Raw genomic sequence first — 27,119 nt, 5'->3', positions numbered from 1 at the left:
ATCCTCTTGACCTGTTCTTGGGAACCTTCCTTGTATGCCTCCTTTGTCATGGAGCTCTTGAAGGTCCCTTCTACCCTCTTCCATTTCTTGTTCATGTCTCTCTTGCTGGCCTGCGAACGCTCTAAGCACAGAGATCTGGGCAGGGACTGCTCTGTGCACCCTGTGACCAGCCTGTATCCAAACCCCAGCCAATGGAATGGAATCTTTCTTCCTGGGAGCACATCCCTCCACCCTGCCCTCTCCCCTGGCCCCACACAACATTCATTTTCCTCCCTGGATCCCTCAGTTCTCACTCCCCTCATTACTCATTCTACAGTTGTCTAAAATGACATTGCAGGAAAATACAGAAGAGAGACATCATGGGGTCCCAAGGGTTAGTAGTGAGCATGGTGCAGTCAGGGGTGACTTTTCAGAGAAGGGGAGGTTGGGGTGAGTCAAGGTGGGCCGTGGGCTTTGCAGGAAGGATGAGGGAAGGACCCTGGGTGGGCAAAGGCCAGAGGGCTTGAACCTGCGTGGAGGGAGGGGCAGCCTGGGTGTGCATGCGGTGAGCATGTGTGTGAGTGCATATGAGTGTGCGTGTGTGTGCGTGGGTGACTGTGTGAGTGTGTGTGTGTGCAGATCAGTAATGAGAAGCCAGGTTGCTAGGCAGCCAGTCCCAGATCTTTGAGTGCCAGTTTTGAGCTGCCTTGAGTGGCAGCAGCAAGCCACAGGAGAAGCTAAGTGAGCAGCCATCTCCCTTGCATTTCATCCCCAAGCTGGCCGTGCCCTTCTGCACCCACAGCATGGCTACCTTGCTGTGCATAGCTGGGCGTCGAGAAAACTCACGGTTAACTCCTCTGTCCACTGCCTGACACCAGTGTGACCGACAGCGAGTTCTGACAACTCGACCTCTGAGTTGCTTCTTGGATCCATGGCCTCCTGCCCGCACCTGTCCTGGCCAGTTATCTCCCTGCCTCCAGCCATTCCTGCCCTAATCACTCTCCACTCTGCTCTCTGCTGCTTGGTTGGCTGTCCTCAACACACTCCTCTGTTTACAACCTTTAAAGGAGGAATGAGAGTCCACAGTCTTGCATGTGGCATTTACTACCTCACTGACCTTCTGACTCTTCAGTGCAAGGTAAGATCCAGCTCCAGCCCCAGTGAGTTACCTCCTCCCCCCGTAACATCTTCTCTGAATGCCTCCGTCCACATCTTTGCAACTTTTTCCCTCTTCTTTCTTTTCTGTTTGAAATGCTCTTTATCACCTTGTAAAATCCTATTATCAGCTCAGAAGTCACTTCCTCTCTGCAGTCTTTCCAACCCTGGCAGGTGGAATTAGTTTCTCCAGCTCGAAGCATCCTCAACCCTCTGCTCATTCTGCTGGCTCTTGCCTTCACTCCTAGACTGTTGCATTCACACCTGCCCCACCTGCCTGATGCAGCCCCAGTGCCTGACACAGGGACAACTTGTAATAGCTGCCTTGTCGGTGGTGGCAGGAAGGAGGGACCCACCAGCCCAGGCAGGGTCCCATCTGATGCACCCATTCTCTCCTGGGTTTCCCAGGCACACTCACAGGGGCAGCTCTTGCTCTCGATCAGGCTTCTAGTTCTTGGTCTTATTCACATTCTGTTGCTAGATTTGATTTACTCCAATTATTCCCACAGTCCCGAAGGGCTGCTGAGGACTTGTAAATTCAGCTTTCTGAATTCTTGCTAACCACAAGCAGTTTCTCTAGGGGGTGTCTTCTTCCCTATCTAAAGTTTCTTTCTGAAGCTTATTGAATTTCAAGACCACGTTATATTTCCAGCTGGTGTTTTTCAAAGATGGCACATCCTCTGCTGGTGCCCGGATGTAGGAAGCCACACGTCTGGACGGCCTGGGGAGAAAGGAGCGCTGGGAACGGTGACCTACTGCAGTGTGGGATGGTGAGTGAGGCTTGCAACCAGAGAGAGAGGCTGGCACTCATTGCTGTGAGAACTTGGCAGGCAATTAATTGCTCTGTGCCTATTTCCTTATGTCTAAAATGGTGTAAACACAGTGTCTCGCTTCTGTGGTCACTATAGGGTTGATTAAGCTAATATATGTAGTGTGCTCAGTGTCTAACACAGAGTAAGCACTCCAAGTTAGCTGTGTTATTGCCTTTCTTTTCTGTCTTCCTTTCTTTCCTTTCCTTTCCTTTCTCCCTCCCTCCCTCCCTTCCTTCCTTCCTTTTCTTTCCTTCCTTCCTTTTCCTTCCTTCCTTCATTTTCCTCCCTTCCTTCCTTTCTTCCTTCCTTCCTCCCTCCCTCTTTCTCCCTTTCTCTCTTTGTCCCTATGTCTCTTTCTCTCTTTCTTTCTTTCTTTTCTTTCTTTTCTTTCCTTTCTTTTTAAAATAGAGGTAGGGTATCATTATGTTGCCCAGGCTGATCTCAAGCAATCCTCTTGCTTCGGCCTCCCAAAGTGCTGGGATTACAGGCATGAGCCACCATGCCTGGCTCATTATTGCCTTTCCTCGTGTCATCGATTTGTAGCATTTCAGAGCTAGACAGGGCTAGAGAGAAGAGTTCACATCCTTAAGTTCATCACTGAGGAAACTGACATTCTCAGAGGGGAAGGTTTTTACAAAATCACAAAGCAGGTGTGGGAGGACTGGAAAAGTCTGGAGCAGGCTGCGGTCCAGGCCAGGGTTCCTTCTTTCTACATGGTGCTGGTGTTTAGGACATTGGGTGCTCAGAGATGAATGCAGATGGTGGCTGCATTGCCATTGGGAGGTAGGTGGGTGTCAGCTGCAAGGCGTCGTGACCTCACTAGCACTGGAATTGCACAGCTGCTGGTCTCTGTCCACATAAGACAACCTCTGTTCAGAGCAATTAAAGGCGAATCTGGACCCCAGAGATTCTCTCAGCTCTGCTGTGCATCTTTGTTCTTTTTTTTTTTTTGCAATGGAGCCTGGCTGTGTCATGCAGGCTGGAGTGCAATTGTGCGATCTCGGTTCACTGCAGCCTCTGCCTCCTGGGTTCAAGCGATTCTCCTGCCTCAACCTCCTGACTGGGAATACAGGCACCCGCCACTATGCCTGGCTAATTTTTTTATTTTTAGTAGAGATGGGGTTTCACCATGCTGGCCAGGCTGGTCTTGAACTCCTGACTTTGTGATCCACCTGCCTTGGCCTCCCAAAGTGCTGGGATTATAGGCATAAGCCACCATGCCCAGCTCATCTTTGTTCTTTTTGGGTGAACATCGTCAAACCATTAAATGAGTTCAGGAAAATTTAAGCTAAAAAGCTCCATTGGGAAGGCTGGAAAATGGGAGTTCAGACAAGTTAAGTTTCTTGCTCAAAGTCACGCAGCTACTGAACCCAGGAATTCTGCCCCTCAGACCCACTGTCCCTTCTTGCCTCTCAGCTTCCCTGGTCATCTGAGTTTGGCACTTGTCACCACATGGGCTGAACTAACCCTTGCATGCTTTGGCCTCTGGGGAGAGATCAGCCCTGCATCCTTCTTGGCAAAGGACAATCCTATTTGCCCTGTGTGTGGTGTCTGGTTTGAATTGTTTTCAAGGGACAGGACAGACAGAGCTAGAAATGATGCCATGGCCCCGGCAAGTGGGCTGTGGTTTCGCAGGCTGCAACCTCAGTGACAAATCAGAGTTTTAGAGAGAGGTGGCATCTAGAAGTTATCTGGTGTGGGCCAACTCAGTGGTGTGGAAGCAGGAGGAGGAATGGGTAGGTGTGGACTCCACCATCATCGGGAGAGACACAGCAACAGAGTGATTTCCACACCTGACCGGACGGTGAGGTCCACGCTGTGATACTCTCCATCCTCTGCTCGGGTGAGCTTCAGAGCTGGATGGCCTTCTGGGTTATGGCCATGGTAAGTCCTGTGTACATGGTGGTCTATGCCTTCAAATTCAAGCTATTTGCAATCCTTATCAGGCTGGGTAGTTCTTCATGGCTTTCAGGTTTGTATGCATGACCTCATCATAGATGTTCCTGGGTGAGGATAGAGAGCATTCACTTGCTGTGCCATTGAACAGTTTCTCACTCTGTAGCCCAGGCTGGAGTGCAGTGGCATGATCTCGGCTCACTGCAACCTCCGCCTCCCAGGTTCAAGCAATTCTTGTGCCTCAGCCTCCTGAGTAAATGGGATTACAGGTGCTCACCACTACACCTGGCTAATTTTTTTTTTTGTATTTTTAGTAGAGAAAGGGTTTCACCATGTCGGCCAGGCAGGTCTTGAACTCCTGACCTCAAGTGGTCTGTCCGTCTCGGCCTTCCAAAGTGCTGGGATTACAGGTGTGAGCCAAGGTGTGAGCCACCGTGCCCAGCCTGTTCCCATTTTATTTCTAAATTATTACTATTATTATTTTTAGAGATAAGGTCTCACTCTGTCACCTGCAGCCTCTAACTCCTGGGATCAAGTGATCCTCCTGCCTCAGTCTCCTGAGTACAAGCAGGTACCATTATACCTGGCTAATTTTTAACTTTTTTGCCGAGATGAGGTCTCACTAAGTTGCCCGGGCTAGTCTCAAACTCCTGGCCTCAAGCAATCCTCCTGCCTTGTCCTCCCAAAGCTTTGGGATTACTGGTGTGAGCTATACCATGCCTGACTTGTTCCCATTTTATGAGGAAATTAAGAATGGAGAAATGATGCAGCCGCTTCACTGACCCACAGAAGACAAGAATCCAGAAGTCCTGGTTCTTCATTCAGAAGCTTTTCAATCGCACAACTTTTTCTTCCAGTGGGAAGTCCTCCAACCTTGCCTTCCTTAAATACATCTCAACAGTGAGAATGTTCTTTGGGGTGCAGTCTTAAGTCTTTACAATGACCCAAAAGGTTTGCCCTGCTCCTGGTCAACCCACAGCTCACTCACTCTCCATCCACATTGAACTCGTGGCATAGCAGGTCCCCAACCTTTCTGGCACCTGAGACTGGTTTCATGGAAGACAGTTTTTCCAAGGATGGGGTTGGGGGATGGTTTTGGGATGATTCAAGTTCATTCCATTTATTGTGCACTTTATTTCTATTATTATTACATTGTAATATATAAAATAATTCTACAACTCACCATAATGTAGAATCAGTGGAAGCTCTGAGCTTGTTTTCCTGCAACTAGACAGTCCCATCTGGGGGTGATGGGAGACAGTGACAGATCAGCAGGCATTAGATTCTCTTAAGGGGCACACAGCCTAGATCCCTCACATGCACAGTTCACAATAGGGTTTGAGCTCCTATGAGAATCTAATGCTGCCGCTGATCTGACAGGAGGTGGAGCTCAGGCGGTAACACAAGCGATAAGGAGCAGCTGCAAATACAGATGAAGCTTCACTAACTTGCCTGCCACTCACCTCCTGCCGTGCAGCCCAGTTCCTAACAGGCCAGAAACAGGTCCATGGCTTGGGGGTTGGTGACCCTTGTCATAGCAGGTTCTCATTTTTCCCAGACTTTTTTTTGCCTTCAGCCCTTTGCACATCCTGTTTCCTCTGTGAGGATTCCTTATCTCTTCTGTCTGGCTAACACTGAGCCTTCCTCCAGGCATCAGCTGGGTTCAGTGTCTCCTCCTGGAAGCTGTTGTCTCTGAATTCCTGAGGCTGTTCAGGTAGCTGCCCCTCCTGCAGAGGTTCTGTTGGAGTAAGACCCAATGTCCCTGGATCTGGCCTCACATCAAGGTGATGTTCAAGGAGAGCCTGACATAGGAACAACAGGGGAGAAATCAGCAGGCTACGCCAGTCCCTTGAGCTGAATCAGGCATATTATGGGATAGACGACAGGAAGGAGGGGCCATATCCCTCCTTCCTGGGACCTTGGGAATGCTGGGGGGCAGGTGAGGTGGAGGGAGGTTGTTCCATGAAGAACTGGAGCATCTACAGCATAATTCTCCAGCTTCCTCATTCCAGCAAGCTCACGGTCACGGCTGGATATGTTCAGACACCTTTAAGTAATGTCTTTAAAGGCTCTGTGCACTTTAAAGTGGTGTTTTATTTAATTTCAACAAAGTTGTAGTTGCAATTAGATCTGTCCAGATAATTAACTCCAATTTACTAGTTTGCAACTAGGAATTAATTACTAAAGTCTCCTGAGTGAGCCTTGGCAAGGAAAGTCGCTCCTCTGAGAACAGAGGCTTTATTTGAAAGGCTCAGAAACATGGCCACCTTTGGGAACTCGTTGTCCCTGAAATTCATTATGGCTTGGCCCTGACACAAGGTTGTTGGTGACACTGGGCAAGTATCTTAACCTCCCTCTTGGGAGAAGGGAGCGGTTCTTCACTGAGCTCACAAGAACCAATCATTAGAAGAAACAAGATTCCTGAGTTGGGATGCAACTCCTTCTCTTTCCCCAAAGCTGCTTAGTTGCTCCTGGGCAAGGTTGAAGAGTGTTTACCTGCTGTACCACTGAGCATCTCCTGGGTCTGGAGCTTGTGCCTTGGTCACCATTTTCTTTTCTTTTTTGTATACTTTAACTTCGGGGATACATGTGCAGAACATGCAGGTTTGTTACACAGGTATACACGAGCCATGGTGGTTTGCTGCATCCATCAACCTGTCATCTACATTAGGTATTTCTCCTAATGTTATCCCTCCCCTAGCCCCCCACCCCCCAATAGGCCCCAGTGTGTGATATTGCCCTCCCTGTGCCCATATGTTCTCATTGTTCAGCTCCCACTTATGAGTGAGAACATACAGTGTTTGGTTTTCTGTTTCTCTGTTAGTTTGCTGAGAATGATGGTTTCCAGCTTCAACCACATCCCTGCAAAGGACATGAACTCATCCTTTTTTATGGCTGCATAGTATTCCACAGTATATATGTGCCATATTTTCTTTATCCAGTCTATCATTGATGGGCATTTGGGTTGGTTCCAAGTCTTTGCTACTGTAAACAATGCTGCAATAAACATACATGTACATGTGTCTTTATGGTAGAATGATTTATAATCCTTTGGGTATATGCCCAATAATGGGATGGCTGGGTCAAATGATATTTCTGGTCCTAGATTCCTGAGGAATCACCACACTGTCTTCCACAATGGTTGAACTAATTTACACTCCCACCAACAGTGTAAAAGCGTTCCTATTTCTCCACATCCTCTCCAGCATCTGTTGTTTACTGACTTCTTCTTTTTTTTTTTTTTAATGAGACGGAGTCTTGCTCTGTCACCCAAGCTGGAGTACAGTGGCATGGTCTCTGCTCACTGCAATCTCTGCTTCCCGGTTCATGCTATTCTCCTGCCTCAGACTCCCGAGTAGCTGGGACTATAGGCGCCTGCAACTATGCCCAGCTAATTTTTTGTATTTTTAGTAGAGACGGGGTTTCACTCTGTTAGCCAGGATGGTCTTGATCTCCTGACCTCGTGATCTGCCCGCCTCAGACTCCCAAAGTGCTGGGATTACAGGCGTGAAGGCAGGAGCCACCGCGCCCGGCCTGTTTACTGACTTCTTAATGATCGCCATTCTAACTGGTGTGAGATGATATCTCATTGTGGTTTTGATTTGCATTTCTCTAATGTTGGTCACCATTTTCTTATGGACCCTTTGAGGAATCCAGGAAGAGAAATGCATCTACACAAGCACCAAACAACACATACAGAAGTGTTCATAGCAACATTATTGATGGTAGCCCCAAACTGTAAACAAACCAACAATTCATCATTGGGAGAATGGATGAGTTATGGTACAGTACAGAGAATGCAATGCTATCTTAGCAATTATTGCTATCCACCATGACTCAGGATGAATATCACAGACACGTGCTAAGCAAAAAGAGATCAGACAAAAAAGGTAAAACATATGGAATGACTGTGTTTATACAAAGTTGGACAGCAGGTAGTTTTAGGGTAATAGAAGTCAGAGTCATGGCCGGGTGTGGTGGCTCACGCCTGTAATCCCAGCACTTTGGGAGGCCAAGGCGGGTGGATCATGAGGTCAGGAGTTTGAGACCAGCCTGGCCAACGTGGTGAAACCCCGTCTCTATTAAAAATACAAAAATTAGCCAGGCTTGGTGGTGGGTGCCTGTAATCCCAGCTACTCAGGAGGCTGAGGCATGAGAATCGCTTGAACCCAGGAGGTGGAGGTTGCAGTGAGCCGAGATCACCCCACTGCACTCCAGCCTGAGTCATGGTTACCTTAGGTTTGGGGATTAAGGATGGAGAAAATGCAGGAGGGAAGCTTTTGGAGCGATGGTAGTGTTCTGTATCTTGTTTTGGGTGATGCCCTCCTGGGTGTTTTTACTATCTAAAACTCCTGATTGAGCAGCACATTGAAGATTTGTGTAATTTATTGCATTATACTATTCTTCAGTAGAGAAATTTACTAGAAAATCCAAAATGGGCCTGGTGTGGTGGCTCACGCCTGTAATCCCAGCACTTTGGGAGGCCAAGGCAGGCAGACTACTTGAGCTCAGGAGTTTGAGACCAGCCTGGACAACATGATGAGACTCTGTCTCTACAAAAAAAAAAAAAAAAAAAAAAAAAAAAAAAAAAAAAATAGCTGGGCTTGATGGTACACATCTGTCATCCCAGCTACAGGAGGCTGAGGTGGGAGGATTGCTTGAGCCTAGGGGGCTGAGGTTGCAGTGAGCTGAGATCATACCACTGCATGCCAGCTTGGGTAACAGAGTGAGACCACGTATCAAATATATATGGACTCAGGCCTCACCTTAGACTAACTGAATGATAATGTGGGTGCTACACTGAAGCTTGAGTGAAGGTACCTGTACCTGTCTGGCTTCCCTGGTGATTCTTTTTTTTTTTTTTTTTTTTGAGACAAAGTCTCACTCTTTTCACCCAGGCTGGAGTGCAATGGCTCCATCTCAGCTCACTGCAACCTCTGCCTCCCAGGTTCAAGCGATTCTCCTGCCTCAGCCTACTGAATAGCTGGGACTACAGGCACCTGCCACCATGCCCAGCTAATTTTTATATTTTTAGTAAAGATGGGGTTTCAACATGTTGGCCAGGCTGGTCTCAAACTCCTGACCTCGGGTGATCTGCCTGCTTCGCCCTTCCAAAGTGCTGGGATTACAGGCAAGATACTGAGAATGAGTAAGATCCGTTCAGTCTAGACACTTCTCAAAAGAAGATATTCATGTGGCCAAGAAACAGATGAAAAAAAGCTCAACATCACTGATCATTAGAGAAATGCAAATCAAAACCACAATGAGATACCATCTCAAGCCAGTCAAAATGGTGATTATATAAAAGTCCAGAAACAACAGATGCTGGTGAGGTTGCAAAGAAAAAGGAATGCTTTTACACTGTTGGTGGAAGTGTTAATTCATTTAACCATTGTGGAAGACAGCGTGGTGATTCCTCAAAGATCTAGAGCCAGAATTATCATTTGACTCAGCAATCCCATTACTGGGTTTATACCCAAAGGAATATAGATCATTCTGTTACAAAGACACATGCACATGTATGTTCATTGCAGCAGTGTTCACAATAGCAAAGACACAGAATCAACTCAAATGCCCGTCAATGATAATAGACTGGATAAAGAAAATGTGGTACATATACACCATGGAATACTATGCAGCCATAAAAAGGAACTAGATTATGCCCTTTGCAGGGACATGGATGGAGCTGGAAGCCGTTATCCTTAGCAAACTAATGCAGGAACAGAAAACCAAACACCACATGTTCTCACTTATAAGTGGGAGCTGAACAATGAGAACACATGGATACATTGGGGGGATCAACACACACTAGGATCTCTTGGGGGTGGGGAGAGAGAGCATCAGGAAGAGTAGCTAATAGGTGCTGGGCTTAATACCAAGGTGATGGGTTGATCTGTGTAGCAAACCACCATGGCACACGTTTGCCTATGTAACAAACCTGCGCATGCTGCCTACGTGCCCCAGAAGTTGAAACAAAAGTTGAAGGAAAAAAAAACAAGATCCATTCAGTCATTGTCTAAATGGTGAACTAGGCAGACAGGCACCGGTGATAGCACTGGTATATACTCAGTAATGGGATTGCTGAGTCAAATGATATTTCTGACTTTAGATCTTTGAGGAATCACCACTATCATGGATTTGGATGCTCTGATCTAACCTTTGGGAAATCCAGGCTTTGATCTGGTGGTCTCAGTGTCTTGCCTAAGGTCATTCAGGAGTGCTGGGGTTTGGATCTAGGCTCCTGACTTTTCTGAACCAAAGAATCGTAGATCCAAAGCTTTATACAAGGGGAAAAATTAAAAATATTTGAATAGATCATTGATAGCAGGAAAATAATAGACAAGAAAGGGAGTAAACCTGCCTTTCTGACTCATACTCGATGCAAGATCTTCATTTGTGGAGGCGGAAAAAGTGGATTTTGAATGTACGTTATAATCATTATTGCATTTTTTGTTTCTCACCTCAAGTAGGGTCTCAGATCAAGCCTGTCTCCTAACAAGGATACACTGGGGGTTGCGTTTTATCTTGCTCTGACACTCTCTACCACTGTTCTTGATCTACCGCCCTGTAGGAGAACTCCAGACTAGGGACTCTTCCTCAGAACAATGTTATGAGCTGAGATTAGTTAGGCAAGTGGCAGAATGAATACATAAGCAGTGATTTTGCATAATGAGGCATGTGAAATCCCACTGGAGGTTGTTAAAACAGCAGACAGACTGTGGTAAACAAGGAAGAAGGTAGGCTTTGAAAACAGATGGCTTTGAAAACCTGGCAAAGCCCTGTTTCAGACTTTTAAAAATTGGTTTCGTGAGCGCAAGCTATTTTTTTTTTTAAATCTACATGCATATTTTAAAGTTCTGTTTTAATGATAAAGTTCCGTGGGTAATTGAACATCAGTTTACATCCTGCTGTAAACATGCTTATAGCCAGATGTGATGGACAGCTTGCACAGAGACCCGAACTGTTCTGGTACATTTGGATTCAGAGACATTATTTGTATTTCAGTTTGGAGTAGCTTTTCTGACTTCCATGCTGCGTAGGTATATGGCAGTGGCCTGCCCCTCTTTGCCCGCAAGAGGCCACCTCCACGCCAGTATAAGAGCTGCTCTGAAGGCCCTCTTCCTTATCTCTCCTTATTTTCTCCAGGAGATGGTCTGGCCCTTAACTTCTTTTCCTTGCTTCATTTCCATCACACCTGACCTTATTCCTCTTATCTCTCACAATGTGTCTAAACCATTTCTGAACCTTTGCATTATTTCTGTAGTCAACTGCCTTCATGAAGACTGAACCCTTTCCTGGAGTGCTTTTCTGTTGATAGATCCCAAATCAGTCACCCATCAGCTTCCCATTTCCAGGCAATTTGACAGAGGATGGACCTCTCCCAGTCCGTGTTGATACAATTATTTTACTTCTGAATTCAAGGCAGCCTCACTGACTTTTGTGTATTTATTTCTGTATGATGTGGACATTATTATGTTTTGGCCACATTCAAGGGAACTCCACTTAACCAATTCACTAGGTTAAAAATGCTTTCTTGGCTGGGCGCAGTGGCTCACACCTGTAATCCCAGCATGTTGGGAGGCCAAAGCAGGTGGATCGTAAGGTCAGGAGTTTGAGACCAACCTGACCAACACTGTGAAACCCCATCTCTACTAAAAAATAAAAATAAAAAAAAACAATAAAAAATAAAATAAAATAAATTAGTCAGGCATGGCGGCATGCGCCTGTAATCCCAGCTACTCAGGAGGCTGAGGAAGGAGAATCGCTTGAACCTGGGAGGCAGAGGTTGTAGTGAGCTGAGACTGCACTCCAGCCTGAAAGACAGAGCAAGACTCCGTCTCAGAAAACAAAAAACAAAAAACAGAGCTTTCTTAGGGTGGGAATGGTGGCTCTGCCTGTAGTCCTAGTGCTTTGGGAGGCTGAGGTGGGAGAATTGCTTGAGCCCAGGTGGTTCCAGGTTGTAGTGAGCCATGATCACACCACAGCACTCCAGCCTGGGAGACAGAGTGAGACCCTGTCTCAAATAAATAAATTAAAAAAAATAAAATGCTTTCTTCTTAATAATCCCAGCCCTCCACAGTCCACGTCCTCTTTCTCTGATCACACTGTAAGCACATTTGGAGTGCTTTGAGACCATCTTGGCTGTCTTCAGCACTCCATACTAAGTAGTACATCCAGTGGATAATGAGAATCAAGACTTATTCCTCTCTGAATGGGTGGCAGGGGGCTTGGATGAATGCATTAATCTGGAGTGGGGTTGGGGCAACTAGGAGACTTGGCCACTGTCAGATAAATGGGACCTGAATGAGGAGGATGGAATCTTGATGTTCCACAGCAAGAAGCCATCACTCAACACCTGCTCTCTGAGCGCTGTTGTAGGTGTCTGCCCTGAGATGTTTGGTTTCCTGGGTTTGTGGCCTGGTATCCCATTCCATGTGCCTTTAGCTTTTAAAATCTGAAGGCAGGGCTAGATTCACATTGATCTGCGATGAGCACTTGGGAAGTGTTCTCAGCCGCACCTACTCCCCTGGATCCAAGTCCTCACTGGCACCCTGGGATAATGGCATCTTTCCAGGTCCAAAATTCATGCTCCAGTTTCCCATCCAGGTCAATATTAGATGTTCTTGCTATAGTCATTTTTTAATGGAACCCTAGAATCTCAACCCCAAAGTCCAGCACAGAAACCCTGGAGACCCTCTGACTGGGGATCATCTCCAACAGAACCGTACATCTCAATCACAAAACCCTAGGCCTGCTTTCCCATTCAATAGAGATATTACAAGTTTCAGTGTCTGGCATCATAATTTATCCTTGGAAGGAGAGTCAGATCAGCTTGCTTTCAATAAATAGATTTTAGAACAAAACACTTCTGTGTAATTATGTTTACTAATAGTATTAACTCATTGCCCATGGGCAAAACACAAAAATCTTTCCATTGCAACAAAAGAAAACCTGGTGAGCTGAACTTCTGGGCAGACATAATGCATGGGGTGGATAAAACCCTGGGAAAATGGGAGCCCTCCAAAGGGTGATTTAGGGAAAGATCTGTACGATACTCTCCATCTTGGATGTCCCAGAATTCTATCATTACACTTTTCTCATATATATTTGCATGTCTAATGTACTTGTACTGGCATCCATTATGACTGGTCCAGTGTGTGTTCTGTTTGGTGGATGATATTCTGAATATTCTGCCAGGTTCTAGCCTTTGTAGTAAATTTTACTTTAGATATTGCCCTGGCATAAATCACTCAAAACATTTCATCTTCCAAAAATTGTGCACTGACCTTAAGATTCCATTCAAGTGTTTTGTGAAGACCTACATTATATTGCAGCTCATATTCCTGTTTTCTGGCTTGTGTTGGGTCTATTTGGATAGAATCCCTATAGACCCCCAGTTCATGGTCTAGTTCAAGTTCCCCAGACTGTTTGAAGCTGCTTCTAACCCCAGTAACCCCATGAGCATCCTCTGCCTGTCTTCTGCAGTGTTTGCAATGCTTCTCAGAATGTTCTTCTCTCATTGTAAGCTTACTGAGGACAGAGTTACATTCCTCCATATCCCACTAAGCTAGACTCCATCCTTGGTGACCCATAATTACTGGAGGATTGACTTATTTCAGAGAAACAGAGCAAAAACCTTGAGGGAAAGTTTTGCTGGGGATGTTTGTTTTCATGTTATTTATTTTTATGATTTTTAACTTTTATTTATTTATTTTAGAGGCAGGGCCTCACCCTGTCACCCAGGCTGGTGTGCAGTGGTGCAATCATAGCTCACTGCAGTCTCAAACTCTGGGGCTCAAGTGATCCTTCTACCTCAGCCTCCTGGGTAGCTGGGACTACAGGTGCACACCACCATGCCTGGCTAATTAAAAACAATTTTAAAAAAATGGAGATGGGATCTCGCTATGTTGCCCAGGCTAGTGTAGGCATGTTTATTTTCAGAGTTGCGTTGGTAGTCTAGACAACATGGTCTCTCCATGGCCTGTCTTATTTGTTTGTATTATTTTACTTAGAAGAGAAATCCTCCTACTTTTATTTGTAGAGTCCTGGTCCTGAGCTGTTCTTTCCACTCTCTCTTCTATTGTCCTCCTGACTTAGGATTTTTTTTTTTTTGAGATGGAGTCTCACTCTGTCACCCAGCTGGAGTGCAGTGGTATGATCTCGGCTCACTGCAACCTCCACCTCCTGGGTCCAAGTGATTCTCCTGCCTTATTTTCCTGAGTAGCTGGGATTACAGGAATGCACCACCATGCCCAGCTAATTTTTATATTTTTAGTAGAGACGGGGTTTCACCATGTTGGTCACGCTGGTCTCGAACTCCTGGCCTCAGATGATCCACTCGCCTCAGCCTCCCAAAGTGCTGGTATTACGGGCGTGAGCCACCACACCTGGCCCACACTTAGTGGGATTTTTCAAGTTGTGAGAAAACAAATCACTTCATTTTTCTTGGTTACTGGCCCCCAGTGGATAACATTCTTCGGTGCCTATATGCACTTTCACATCTGAAAGCTACCATTTTCTCAGTTGCACAAACTCTGTTGTTAGGGAATGCATGGAAGGAACTTGGGTGTTCTCAATGATTATATCTTGGTTAAAGTATACCAGGGATCAGCTGTAACACCCAAACTTGGGGTTCCCAATGCAAAGGCATTCCTCCTGGAGGGGACTTATACCATGCAGTCCTTTATACTCAGGAGTGGGGAAAGGGCCAGCGCTTCCTAGTCTTGGTGTCCAGAAGTCTCCAATTTGATGGAACCAACTGCAACTGCCTGTTCAATGGTTTGCCCTTTGGAAGCACTTTCACTCATATGATGTCACTCCTTCTCAGTTGCCCCATGAGGAAGCCACCTCAATTGGCAGAGGGGAGGGCTGAAACCCCAAGGGCCTAAGCAGCTTGTCCAGATTGTGCAACTAGTACCAAGATTAAACTCTATCGGCTTCCTCCTCTTGTCTCCCCAGAGAAAGTACCGCTGCATACTCCATACAACAGATGGCTCATAAAACCCAGGAACTCTGAGTAGGAAGTTTAGGTGTTCTATAGAGCAATCATCCAGGAAACAGGGAGGTTTCATGTCCATGCTCCGGTTAAGCTGGCTGCTGTCATGCTGGAAGGCCTCATGGTTTCTGGAGTCCCACATCTCACCTTTGCGCTCTCCAGTAGCTCTTAAGCGGCTGAAATCCTTAACACACAGGGCTTGCCACTTTTCCATCTCTGACATGAATGGAAGCCATCACAGGGACATGCAAAGGTGGACAGAGGAGAGACAGATCTGGCCTTGGAGGTGAGAAATTGAACAGGGCAGCAGCAGGGACTAATTTTTGTGTTGATTGGGAACGAGACAATTCCCAGAGTGCACAACAGTTGGTAGCTAGTCTCTTGTCCCGATCTGGGGATATTAGGGATGAATATGGTGTCGGCTACACAGTCCCTAAGTCCTGATTATTTTCTTCCTTTCCTCCTTCCTTCCTTCTTTCTTTTCTTTCTTTCTTTCTTTTTCTTTCTCTTTTCTCTCTTTCTTTCTCTCTCTTTCTCTTTCTTTCTCCTACCTTCCTTCCTTCTTTCTCTTCCTTCCTTCCTTTCTTCTTTCTCTTCCTTCCTTCCTTCTTTCTCTTCCTTCCTTCCTTCCTTCCTCCTTCCTTCCCTCCCTGCCTCTCTCCTTTCCTTTCCTTTCCCTCCTTTCCTTCCTTCCATCCTTCCTTCCTTCCTTCTTCAGAGTTTCACTCTGTTGCCCAGGCTGGAGTGCAGTGGTGCAATCCTGGCTCACTGCAACCTCCATCTCCTGGGCTCAAGCGATTTTCATGCCTCAGCCTCCCGAGTAGCTGGGATTACAGGTGCCCGCCACCATGTCTGGCTAATTTTTGTATTTTTAGTAGAGACGGAGTTTCACCATGTTGCCCAGGCTGGTCTCGACCTCCTGACCTCAGGGGACCTGCCCACCTGGGCTTCCCAAAGTGCTGGGATTACAGGAGTGAGCCACCGTGCCTGGCCAGGCCTGATGATTTTCATTGTAATAATTCTACAATCATGTGTTCAGGACTTTAATTCAAAATTGGTCTCTTTTGCCCACACTGCTGTCACAGATTTCTCCTGGGCTCTCTGCTTCCTGGTTCCTTCCTCTGACTCATCTGCCCTTTGTTGCCCTGGTGAAAGTGAGACCTTCCTGATCTCCTCTGCAATTCTCTGCAGTCCATACTTTTAGACCCCATCTTCAGTCTGGCATGCAATGATCTCCACAGCCCAACCCCTGATCATCTGTAACATTCTCACTTGCTGAAACCCTTTTTCTCATGCCCTGTGTTCCAATCGTGTTGAACTACATTCCATTTCCCTAAGTGCTTGCAATTTCATGCCTCTCCACTCTGCTGTGGTGGGTAAGTTCTGCCTGTGACTCTCTTACCTGCTTCTTTGCTCAATAATGGATGGAGTCTTGCTTTGTTGCCCAGGCTGAAGTGCAATGGTGCGATCTTGGATCACTGCAACGTCCACCTCCTGGGTTCAAGCGATTCTCCTGCCTCAGCCCCCCAAGTAGCTGGGATTATAGGTGCGCGCCACCATGCCCGGCTAATTTTTGTATTTTTAGTAGAAATGGGATTTCACCATGTTGGTCAGGCTGGTCTCGAACTCCTGACCTCAAGTGGTCTGCCCACCTTGGGCTCCCAAAGCGCTGGGATTATAGGTGTGAGCCACCGCGCCTGGCTGGATTCCTCTTTCAAGTTTCAGCTGAGGCGCTATTCTTCCAGGAGACATTTCTCAACTTCCCATTGGGGTTGGCCCCCTCTCCCCTGTCCTGCAGCCCCTGTACGTCCTTTGATCCAGTTCTTACTGTACCATGGAAGTTTATCCATTGGATAGTTTCTCCCTCTAGATTATATGATTCTGAAGTTTTGGGCTCCTAACAGGGTTATGAGACCTAGTTCAGTGACTATTTCTTGACCTAAACAGCTCAAAGATCCATTAAGCCAGCTTGAGGCAGAGGGGCTGAGAGGCGCCTTGTGAGCAGAGAACAGAACTCAGGCCAGCAGAACAACTGCGCCCAGAGACTTCTGGGCAGAGTCTATGAATCCTTTTGCTACGGTCCTGAGAATCCTGGAGGCCTCCCCACACCTGGCCGCAAAGATCGTCATTTGGGGGCATGTGTGAGCCCTGCATGTTCTTAGGGTTTTTTTTTTTTTTTTTTTTTCTATCTCTGGGGTTAATGGATCCATTTCCTGTAAATGGAGCCGGGTGTCCAATACACATCAGGGAGAGAAATTGCCCAGGGGGAGAGAGGGGAAGGATATGCGGTTTGAGTTGGTTAAACAGCCGACAGCTGCACGGACTTAATTGGGTTTTATTCTATTTGATCTTGGATAAAGAGGATTTTTGAGAGTCCATTTTCTCCTTCTTAAGGGTTCTTGCTAAAAAAATTAAAAAATAAGATAAAAATCCTGGGGTTAGCTGGGTTTCCAGATCCTTGCTAGCCCTGCTGGCTGCACAGGGGGGCAGTAGCACACCACCGTCCTGCTTCGGAGACCGTCCTGCTTCGGAGCACCCACGGGAGCTGGTGGATAAATCCGGAGCCTTCGCCGAGAATTTTAACTCTCGTTAGCTATTTTCCATTTCATAGCTATCGGTGAGAAACATCACTTAAGACAAAGTTGGAAATAAATTAAGCAGGGAACCACATCAAGAGGTTTATATTTGCTTTCTCGCCATCATCTGTGAATTTTTATCCTTTGAATATTTCCAGACTGGATCACAGACCCCCAGTTTGCATCTGATGGTGCCCTACGGTGGTTCCCATCAACCTGAGGGTGTTCCCAGGGATTCCAGGTCAAGATGGGAAATCTCTGCGTGCCAGCTAATGGTTGGTGAACGCCTAGGCCGTTCCAGGCACTGTTCCTTGGGTGGTCATATGGGCGACTCAGTTTTAACATTCTGGAAGTTTCACACATTATCCTTAGACAACAGAAGAAGGGTAAGGCTCACACAGATCAAGCGAATTGCCCAAGGTCACACAGCTCAAGGGCATAAAGGAGTTTTCATGTCTCTTCTGGAAAGGCAGTAGGGGTGCTGACTGTCTAGTTCACTAACGTATTCTTTTTGGTCTTTTTCTGAGATGGAGTCTTCCTCTGCTGCCCAGGCTGGAGTGCAATGGCATGATCTTGGCTCACTGCAACCTCCACCTCCTAAGTAGCTGGGATTACAGGCACCCACCACCACGCCTGGCTAATTTTTGTATTTTTAGTAGAGATGGGATTTCGCCATGTTGGCCAGGCTGGTCCCAAACTCCTGATCTCAAGTGATCTGCCTGCCTCAGCCTCCCAAAGCACTGGGATTACAGGAGTGAGCCACCGTGCCCGGCCACTAATGTATTCTTAACACCCAGGGCAGTGCTACCTGGTTGACACCTAACAAATATGTGTTGAGAAAGTAGATGGCTGAAGAACGTGTTGACTCCCAGCATGGTCTTCTTTGCATTGTACTGTGCTTTAAGGAGGCTTTAAGGAGGCGGCTGGCAATCCTTCCAGCATTCCAGCGGATGCTCTTTTGCTATAACAGCACTTGGATTCCAAGAGAAAGCTCCCTCCCTCTCAGGATCCTGATCCTGCACATCCACACTCCAGAATCAGAAGGCTGGGGAGAGCGATCAGCACATCTTAAAGTGTGATTCCTTGTTGAACGAATTCACCCTGAGGCAAAAGAAAGAAATCCCAGCAGGGTGCACGGAGAATGTCAGATTTCATCCTAAGTCAATGACGTGGAACTGGGAGGTAAGGAGATGTTGGTTGTGCTTTGGTTCTAGTCATTCGAAACCAAGGAAATATTCAGGGATGGGCAAAAAGAGGATGTAACCCAAGGGGAGACTCCTGTGTGAGACAGAGACTCAGATATGGGAGAGAGGATCACTGAAGGGCAAATGGCCTACTTGGGAATGGGGCCTTCCAATGGCCACCAGTTTATACGTATGGTTCCATCTTGCCTGCCTCTCTGCTCTGCACTGGGATAAGAAACCTCGGTGAAGGAGAATGGGGCATGGGGTTGTTGAGTGGTCTAGAGAGTGACAAGGGTCTGGAGAGCTGGGAGGCTTGTTGGGTTCCACGCTAGAGTGCAAGAGGAGCTCTAATAGCCCAGAAGGGTCTGAGGACAGCTTAGAATAGGAAGAATGTGCACCGAAGCCAGGAACTAAATGATTTCTGTGGACCAGAAAAGGCTGTAAATTCCACATGGTTGTTGTTCCCACCTCCTGAGAGCCGCCCTGCAGAAAAAGGCACTGTAACAGAACATGAGTCAGTGTGCTTTTCTTGGGGGAGCTGGGCAAACTGTGTCCCCTTCCATAAACAGGCCTGGGAAGGATGGAGCCCCATGGAGGAGACAGTGATGGAAGAAGATAGGTGGCTAGAACCAGAATCAATAAGAAAGGGGCCAGGTGCTGTGGCTCATGCCTGTAATCCCAGCACTTTGGGAGAGTGAGGCAGGCGGATCACGAGGTCAGGAGATTGAGACCACCCTGGCCAACATGGTGAAACCCCGTCTCTACTAAAAATACAAACATTAGCTGGGCGTGGTGGTGCACGCTTGTAATCCCAGCTACTTGGGAGGCTGAGGCAGGATAATCACTTGAACCCAGGAGGCAGAGGTTGCAGTGAGCTAAGATCGCATCACTGCACTCTAGCCTGGTGACAGAAAAAGACACCATCAAAAAAAAAAAAAAAGAAAGAAAGAAAGAAAGAAAAATAAAGGAAGGAAGGAAGGAAATGAATTCTTGGTCCCTTCAGCAGGAAGAGAGAGGGCTCAGTTTTCCAGCCTAAGTTGGAGAATGGGCTGTACAGAGTTTCTAGAATCCCCTATGGGTGTGTGTGGTGAGTCCAGTCCTAAGGTGGGCTCAGAGATGTCTGGGTGTCTGTCATCATCAGTCATTAGACAGGGTTGGAGGTTTATAAAGCAACAGTTTTCTGGTCTCCTTTGTGGGTAGAGCCAGGCTGGTTTCTTTGTTTGCAACAAGAAAGACACTCATTTAATTTTCTTCAAAGTAGATTGTGGAGGAGATATTGTTAAGACTTATGAGAGCCAGCCGGGGTCCCAGAACAGAGTGGGAGATGTCTACAACTTCCATCTTTCTGATCCTTTTTGTTGTTGCAGGTTATGTCAACTCACAGTTCCTGCTCCCCAAGACTTTTGTTGCACATGAAGTTTGGTCTGCTAGGGTTCTGTTTCTGCTTCATCTCATCTTTTTGCTTTTCCTCCAAGTGCTTATTGGTTTAGGCTCTCCATGTTTCCAAGGTTGAGCATCTTACTTCCTCACCTCCTCTTTCTCTGTTAGGCCCTGTTGCAGGATATTTGAATTGGTGACCCTTGGTGGACTGCCACTTCTGATCTCATCAGCCATAGGGAAGGGATGGAGTGCTATTTCATGCTTCTGCCTCCGTTTGAACATCAGGCTCTTATCTGTTGCTACAGGGTGTGTTGACTCGTAATTCTTGCCCCACACACTTGTGCTGCACAAAATTTCTGCTCTTCGTGTACGGCATGGCGGCCCAGGCCTTCTGCAGAAGACAATGAAAAACATCTCCTTGCCAGGCTTAGAATATGCTTCTGAAATGACCACGGGTAATTTGGCATTTATGAATCTTGAACATGACACTGTTGTAAAGATCTTATCTGGAAATATGATACAAAGAGTAAAGGCAAGGTTCAGGCTTCCACCCAGTTTTCATCTGGACCAGAAAGTTTACAAATTAGCCACCAGATGCCAAGCAGGACTTTGCCAGAAAGAGGCAATTGTTTGTTACAGACTGTTAATGATACTCATCTTACCTAAGGCATCTCTGCACACATGGCTGCCCAATCTGCAAACCTTAGACTCAAACTCCTCTTATCCCATTCCCGCACTCCCCATAGCCACCCTGGGGATTCCAGGTTTTGGCAATTCCACTGCAATGGCTAATTTTATGCACCAACTTGACTGGGTCATGGGGTTCTCAGATATTTCGTCAAACATTATTCTGGGTGTATCTCTGAGAGTATTTTTGGATGAGATTAACATTTGGATTGGGTAGCCCTCATTCAATCAGTTGAAGGTCTGAATAAGACAAAAAGGCTGACCCTCCCATGAACAAGAGGAAACTCCTTCTGCCTGACTGCTTGAGCTGGGACATCAGTCTTTTCTTGCCTCTTAAATGGAAACCTCAGTTATTCTGGGGTCTTGAGCTTGCCAGGTTTTGGACTGGCTCTTACGCCATCAGATCTCTTTCTTGTCCAGCTGGCTGACTGCAGATCTTGGTACTTCTCAGCCTCTGTAATCAAGTGAGTTGATTCCTTACTATAAATCTCTTTATATCTATAGCTATTTATCAATATCTATCTCCTTTTGGTTCTGTTTCTTTACAGAACTTTGATTAATACATCCATTTTTGAAATGCTTCTTGAATCTATGCTTTTTTCCCCAACCCCAGAGTCACATCCATGGTCCTCATTTGAGCCAAGTTTCCTTGACTAAAATAGGGGTGAAGAACTCGACTCTCCCCTTGCTGTTCTCCCAACTATCCCATGCTCTCTGAAGTGGCTGAAGGGGCTTCCTCTTCATGGAACATGGGTTGAAGCTACTGGCCTTGCAGGTCAAGACCAACTCTGTAGCTTGGTATTCAAGCCAAGCAGAAATTGGCCCCGATGGCCTCTCCAGCACATCTTCTGGTGTGCATATTCTTTGTTGGGGAGACAAATATTTTTTGCTAAACATGCCATGTTCTTATCTTTGGCACATATTATTTCTTCTTCCTGGAAGGCCCTCCTATGTCCACAGCATGCTGCACCCAACAAACTCTTTTCCATCTTTCAAAATGAGCTCAAATCTAATCTTGTTTGTGAAACCCATCCTGACTGCAGGTGGAGCTTGTCAGCCTCTTCCTCTATCTCCTGTGCCACTTACCCCATTGTATTGTCATCATTAATGTGTTTTTTTCTCTCATCCTTCTCCCTCTACTGCAAGTTCCAGGAAGGCCAGAGCTCTACTTCCCCAGTGCCTAGGCGAGTTCCTCACCCTTAGTAAGGACACACTTCAATTTGTGGAATGAATGAACAATAAGTATACTGTATTTGCTTGAGTATAACTAGGTTTTCAAAATGTTGGTCAGTGAGACAAGCACAGATCCCTTAATCCTAAAGGTTTATCCAGATTATTTGACCTAATTCTTTAATACCACATCATCGGATAACTCTGGGTGAGCAGACCATTGTAAAGTCAGCAAATATAGTGCTGAATTTCACCTCCGCCAGAGTGTGGAGAGCTTGGAGTCCTTTAATGAATGTACATAGAGGGAGATGTCAGGAGATTAGCATTTCTTGTAATGAGAAGGAGAGACACATTCATCAAAATTGCTCAAGCGCTATCAGTAGGGTGTCTCCAAGCAAAGACCTTCAGTCAATGGCAGTGAGAGATGGCAGATTTTACAGGTTGGTCATGGAGAGGCTTGTTAATTTCACAGTTTATAAAAGATTAATGGTAAAGGAAATAAGATACAGCTACAGCTATCTAATTGCAGAGAACATTTTGTCTAAAATATAACCCAGAAAAAAAAATAGAAAGGGGAATGTAACATTTTCTTTGGAAATAGGACTTGACCTCTATATTTTATTTCAGAAGTGATGGCAGCTCCCTACCAAGGGGACTTTCACTCTAAGTCTGGAATGTGGATAAGAAAACAACAGTGCCCCATTTTACTGGGAACCCGGGGAAATCCTGCCTTTGAGATCTGTCTGAATCAGAAAGATAAAAGTTGATTCCAATTCCCTGAAATCCAAGGGATGCATTGGGTCACCCCGACATGTTGTTTTCAGTTTTGAGAACTGGGTCTCCAAGGTGGTCTCCAAGGGGTCTCCAACCCCTTTATTTTGCTATTAGAATTGGTTGATGACTCTCTGAATGAGGCAGAGAATTCCAGCCCCCACCTTGTGTTATAGGGGCTAAATTGTATCTCCTTCCCCCCAGAATGAATCTATTGGAGTACTAACCCTCAGTGCTACAGAATGTGACCTGATTTGGAGACAGGGTTTTTATAGAGGTAATCAAGTTAAAATGAGGGCATTAGGGTGGTTGCAATCCAATATGACTGGTGTGCTTATAAAAAAAGAAAGAAATGTGGACACAGAGACTGATACAGATGCAGGGGGAACACCGGATGAACATGAGGGAGATCAGGGTACTGCATTTACTGGTGAAGGAATGCCAGATCACCAGCAAACCACCAGGAGCTAGGAGAAGGGCATGGAACATATTCACCTTCACCATCCTCAGAAAAGACCAACCCTGCTCATAATGCATTTATGAGCCAACAAATTTCTGTTGTTTAAGCCACTCTGTCTGTGGTCTTTTGTTATGACAGTCCTGGCAGATTAATACATCTCATGTTCTGTTTCTTAATTTAGGCTTTCTGGCTAGGATTTTGTGGCCTAGAAACAAAAGCAGAATGATTCCATCTCTGGTATTTTTTTTCTGAATGTAAATGATAAAAGCCAAAGACATAGCTCCTGGTCCTCCTTTTCCACACTGAGGGATCCAAAAGACGTGAGTTTAAATTCCGTGGTTCCCATCAACAATGTTAACTTCAGCAAACCACTTGGCCTCCTGAGCCTCAGTTTCCCCATCTATAACACTGGGGTATAAAAGCATCCTTATGAGAAACTGGGGAGATGGAATGGAGGACTGTGGTAACTGCACGGTTTAGGACTTGGCTTTTTTCTGTCCCTTATAAAACAAACTACAATTTGCTTCTCCAATTGTTGGAGTGAACACTTTATACTTCTCTTGCCTTCCTTTGCACCTACCTTTTTTCAAGGGTAGAGTGTTGGTACACCTTTGTATTAGTCCGTCTTCAAGCTTCTGATAAAGACATACCCGAGACTGGGTAATTTATAAATAAAAAGAGATTTAATGGACTCACAGTTTCACGTGGCCGGGAGACCTCACAATCATGGCGGAAGGTGAAGGAAGAACCAAGGCACCGTCTTACATGGCTGTAGGCAAAGAGAGAATGAGAACCAAGTGAAAGGGATTTTCCCTTATAACACCATCAGATTTCATGAGACTTATTCACTACCACAAGAACAGTATAAGGGAAACCAGCCCCATAATTTAATTATCTCTCACCCAGTCCCTCCCACAACAAATGGGAATTATAGGAGCTACAACCCAAGATGAGATTTGGGTGGGGACACAGCCAAACCAGATCAACCTTATTGGTGAAAACTAATTATTTTTTTTGGCTATGTCTTATGAAAAGAAGGAATTTATGGCAGAGATTGCCTAGCTGTTCATTAAACACGTTTCATCTTCTTCCTAGACACACAACTTGAGCTTGTTTCCAAGCCTTTCTTGGAGTTAACTGTGGCCAAGTTACTGAGTTCAGCTGATGGCAAGTGGGCAGAAGTGCCAGGAACCACTTCCATTTCTGTCCCATAGAATCTTTGCATGCGGAATCCTGCCTGCCTTTTCCTTCTTAATGCTGATAAACATCTTGACAATAGCAGAACCCGAACATGGGAGATTATTTGGGTTTCTGAACTGCTAAGGCAAAGCCAAGTTTGGAGCCCACAATTTGAGAAAGACAGTTATTGTATTAAGCTACTAAGATTAGAAAAGTTTGCATGAGCAAGCATTACCCCAAAGCATCCAATATGATTTTGGCTCAGAAGTGGGAAAGATTTTCAATCCTTCTTTTGCCCACTTGTGCCTCATCAGTAAGAGAAGCTGCAGTTCACTGTGGTTTCATGCATCCGTGCCTTGGATTGGGACCTGAGGTTGCCTCTTAAGGAGAGCTGAATATTTGAGCTGGTGGTCTGTGTACTTCTGGGGCTTGCCCTGTGGTTTCATGCATCTGTGCCTTGGATTGGGACCTGAGAGTGCCTCCTAAGGAGAGCTGAGTATTTGAGCTGGTGGTCTGTGTGCTTCTGGAGCTTGCATTGGTAGGGAGGGCTGCCATCTTTGGCATCAGCTAAATGAATGGACCCAGCGCTCCCCTGCGGTGGACCTCGCAAACTCCTGGGGAGTGTATCACACACGTCTAGGGCCCCATTCACATTCCCTTGTCTTCCCATTCAGTTTTAGCCACAGCTGCAGTGGAAAGTTTCTGAGTTGGCTTCTACCTACCTTGGTCTGATAACAACTTACCTTATGCACCCATAATGATCTTCTGTTTTCTACCCTTTGTATTTCTCTGACACTCCTGATGTTGGTAGGAACTCACTCATCAAGCAGGTGTGACCAGCCTGGAGGCGGGAATCCACTCAGCCAGCAGATTTGGAAGCCAAAGGTTGCAACTTACAGGCTGATCTTGGGTGGACTATTCCAAGAGCCCCAGACGCTCACAGGAGTGGACTCAATCATGCCTCCAGTGTGGGTTTCTTCCCCTTCCCTCACTCTCTCTGGCTGCCCACGGCTGATCCCTGAGATTTTCCTGCAAATAAGCTACCCAGACCCCAGGTTCTTCTTTGGGGAAATACAAGTCAATACAGGCAGTGATAGGATGCCCCTACTCTAGCCTCATATCCAAGCCATGTCTCAGTTTCAACTTTGTCTTGTACTTTGGCAATTATTGGGCACTTTAATAAAGTGGATGTTTGCTCTCATTTGCAATTCCTTATATCTCTTCCCTGGTGATTAGACTTTGGTGGAGATAAGGGGCGAGTCTGCACTCTTCATAATCTGTAAGAGATACCAGGCATGGGAAAGCTCAGTGACCAATACTAGAAAGATAGTACCCCCAAAGAATTCTTATTTTTTAACTTTTATTTTAAGTTCAGTCATATATGTTTGTTATATAGGTATATAGGAGTTTGTTATATAGGTAAACTTGTGTCATAGGGGTTTGTTGTACAGGTTATTTAATCACTTAGGTATTAGTCTAGTACCTATTGGTTCTTTTTCCTGATCATCTCCCTCATCTCACCCTCCACCCTTTGACAGGCCCCAGTGTGTGTTGTTCCCCTCTATGTGCCCATGTGTTCTCATCATTTAGCTCCCACTTATAATTGAGAACATGCAGTATTTGGTTTTCTGTTCTTGAGTTAGTTTGCTAAGGATAATGATCTCTAGCTCCATCCATGTGCCTGCAAAGGACATCATCTTGTTCTTATTTATGGCTGCATAGTATTCCATGGTGTATATGTATCACATTTTCTTTATGTAGTCTATCATTGATGGGCAATTAGGTTGATTCCATATCTTTGCTATTGTGAATAATGCTGCAATGATCATATGCATGCATGTGTCTTTATAATAGAATGATTATAAGAAATTCTAACTCGATACTTATTTCAGTTAGAAGATTTATGTTATACATTATTCATTGACCCAAAGGTGTATTCAATTGTATTAAAACACCACATTGGACATGCAATTCCATGCTTTGACATGCTAATATACAAAAAATAATTTCATTTCACATTAGGGCTGTGAGAGGCAGAGTTGTGGTGTCATACTGTGTAAGAAAGGTGCTTTAGGATCCATGTGGTGAATGTGAGAGCTTGTTCCTTTATTTTGAAAAAAATCCTCTTTTGTAATTAATTGGAGCAAGAGATGAACTTTTACACCATTATTGTCTATCATGTGCCTTTTGCCAATTAGTGTGGTTGCACTTCATGGCTTAATTTAGTATCAGTTGTGAAACTTGAAGAAATATTGGAACATCTTTGAATATTAATGCAGTTTTGTTTCCCTGGGGGCATTAAGCCTTCTGGCATACTGGACTCTATTTTGTGGAGAGTTTTTGGATGTTTCAACTCAAATGAAAGCTTAGCTCACATATATAATCTTCCCTTTTTGTGCTGAAAAGGAATCTCCATTGTATTAACCCCCTTCTGGTCAAGGAGAAAAAAGAATACAAAACAATCTTTAAGACAGTGGTCCCCAACCTTTGGGGCACCAGGAACCAGTTCCATGGAAGACAATTTTTCCATGACCAGGGGAGGTGGAGGGGGAGGGGGATGGTTTGGGGATGATTCAAGCTCATTACATTTATTGTGCATTTTATTTCAATTATTATTACATTGTACTATATAATGAGATAATTCTACAACTTACTGTAATGTAGAATCAGTGGGAGCCCTGAGCTTGTTTTCCTGAAACTAGATGGTCCCATCTGGGAGTGACAGGAGACAGTGACAGATTCTCACGAGGAGTGTGCAATCCCTCGCATGCACAATTCACAATAGGTTTGCACTCCAATGAGAATCTAATGATGCAGCTGATCTGATAGGAAGTAGAGCTCAGGTGGTAATGCGAGCAATAGGGAGTGGCTGTA

General features: G+C 45.6%; 1 long non-coding RNA gene across 1 annotated transcript in view; it reads left to right on the top strand.

The window, feature by feature from the left end:
- The first annotated feature begins 449 nt into the window (after window positions 1–449).
- LOC129398240 (uncharacterized) overlaps window positions 450–27,119 on the top strand; it is a 75,279-nt gene continuing 48,609 nt past the window's right edge. Inside the window, exons 1-2 of the long non-coding RNA XR_008625983.1 lie at window positions 450–1,117; window positions 1,787–1,904. This is a non-coding gene — a long non-coding RNA (uncharacterized LOC129398240). The remainder of the gene's footprint in view (window positions 1,118–1,786; window positions 1,905–27,119) is intronic.

Source organism: Pan paniscus, chromosome 6, assembly GCF_029289425.2.
Source record: "Pan paniscus chromosome 6, NHGRI_mPanPan1-v2.0_pri, whole genome shotgun sequence".
NCBI lineage: Eukaryota > Metazoa > Chordata > Mammalia > Primates > Hominidae > Pan > Pan paniscus.
This window is presented reverse-complemented; position numbering and strand designations above follow the sequence as displayed.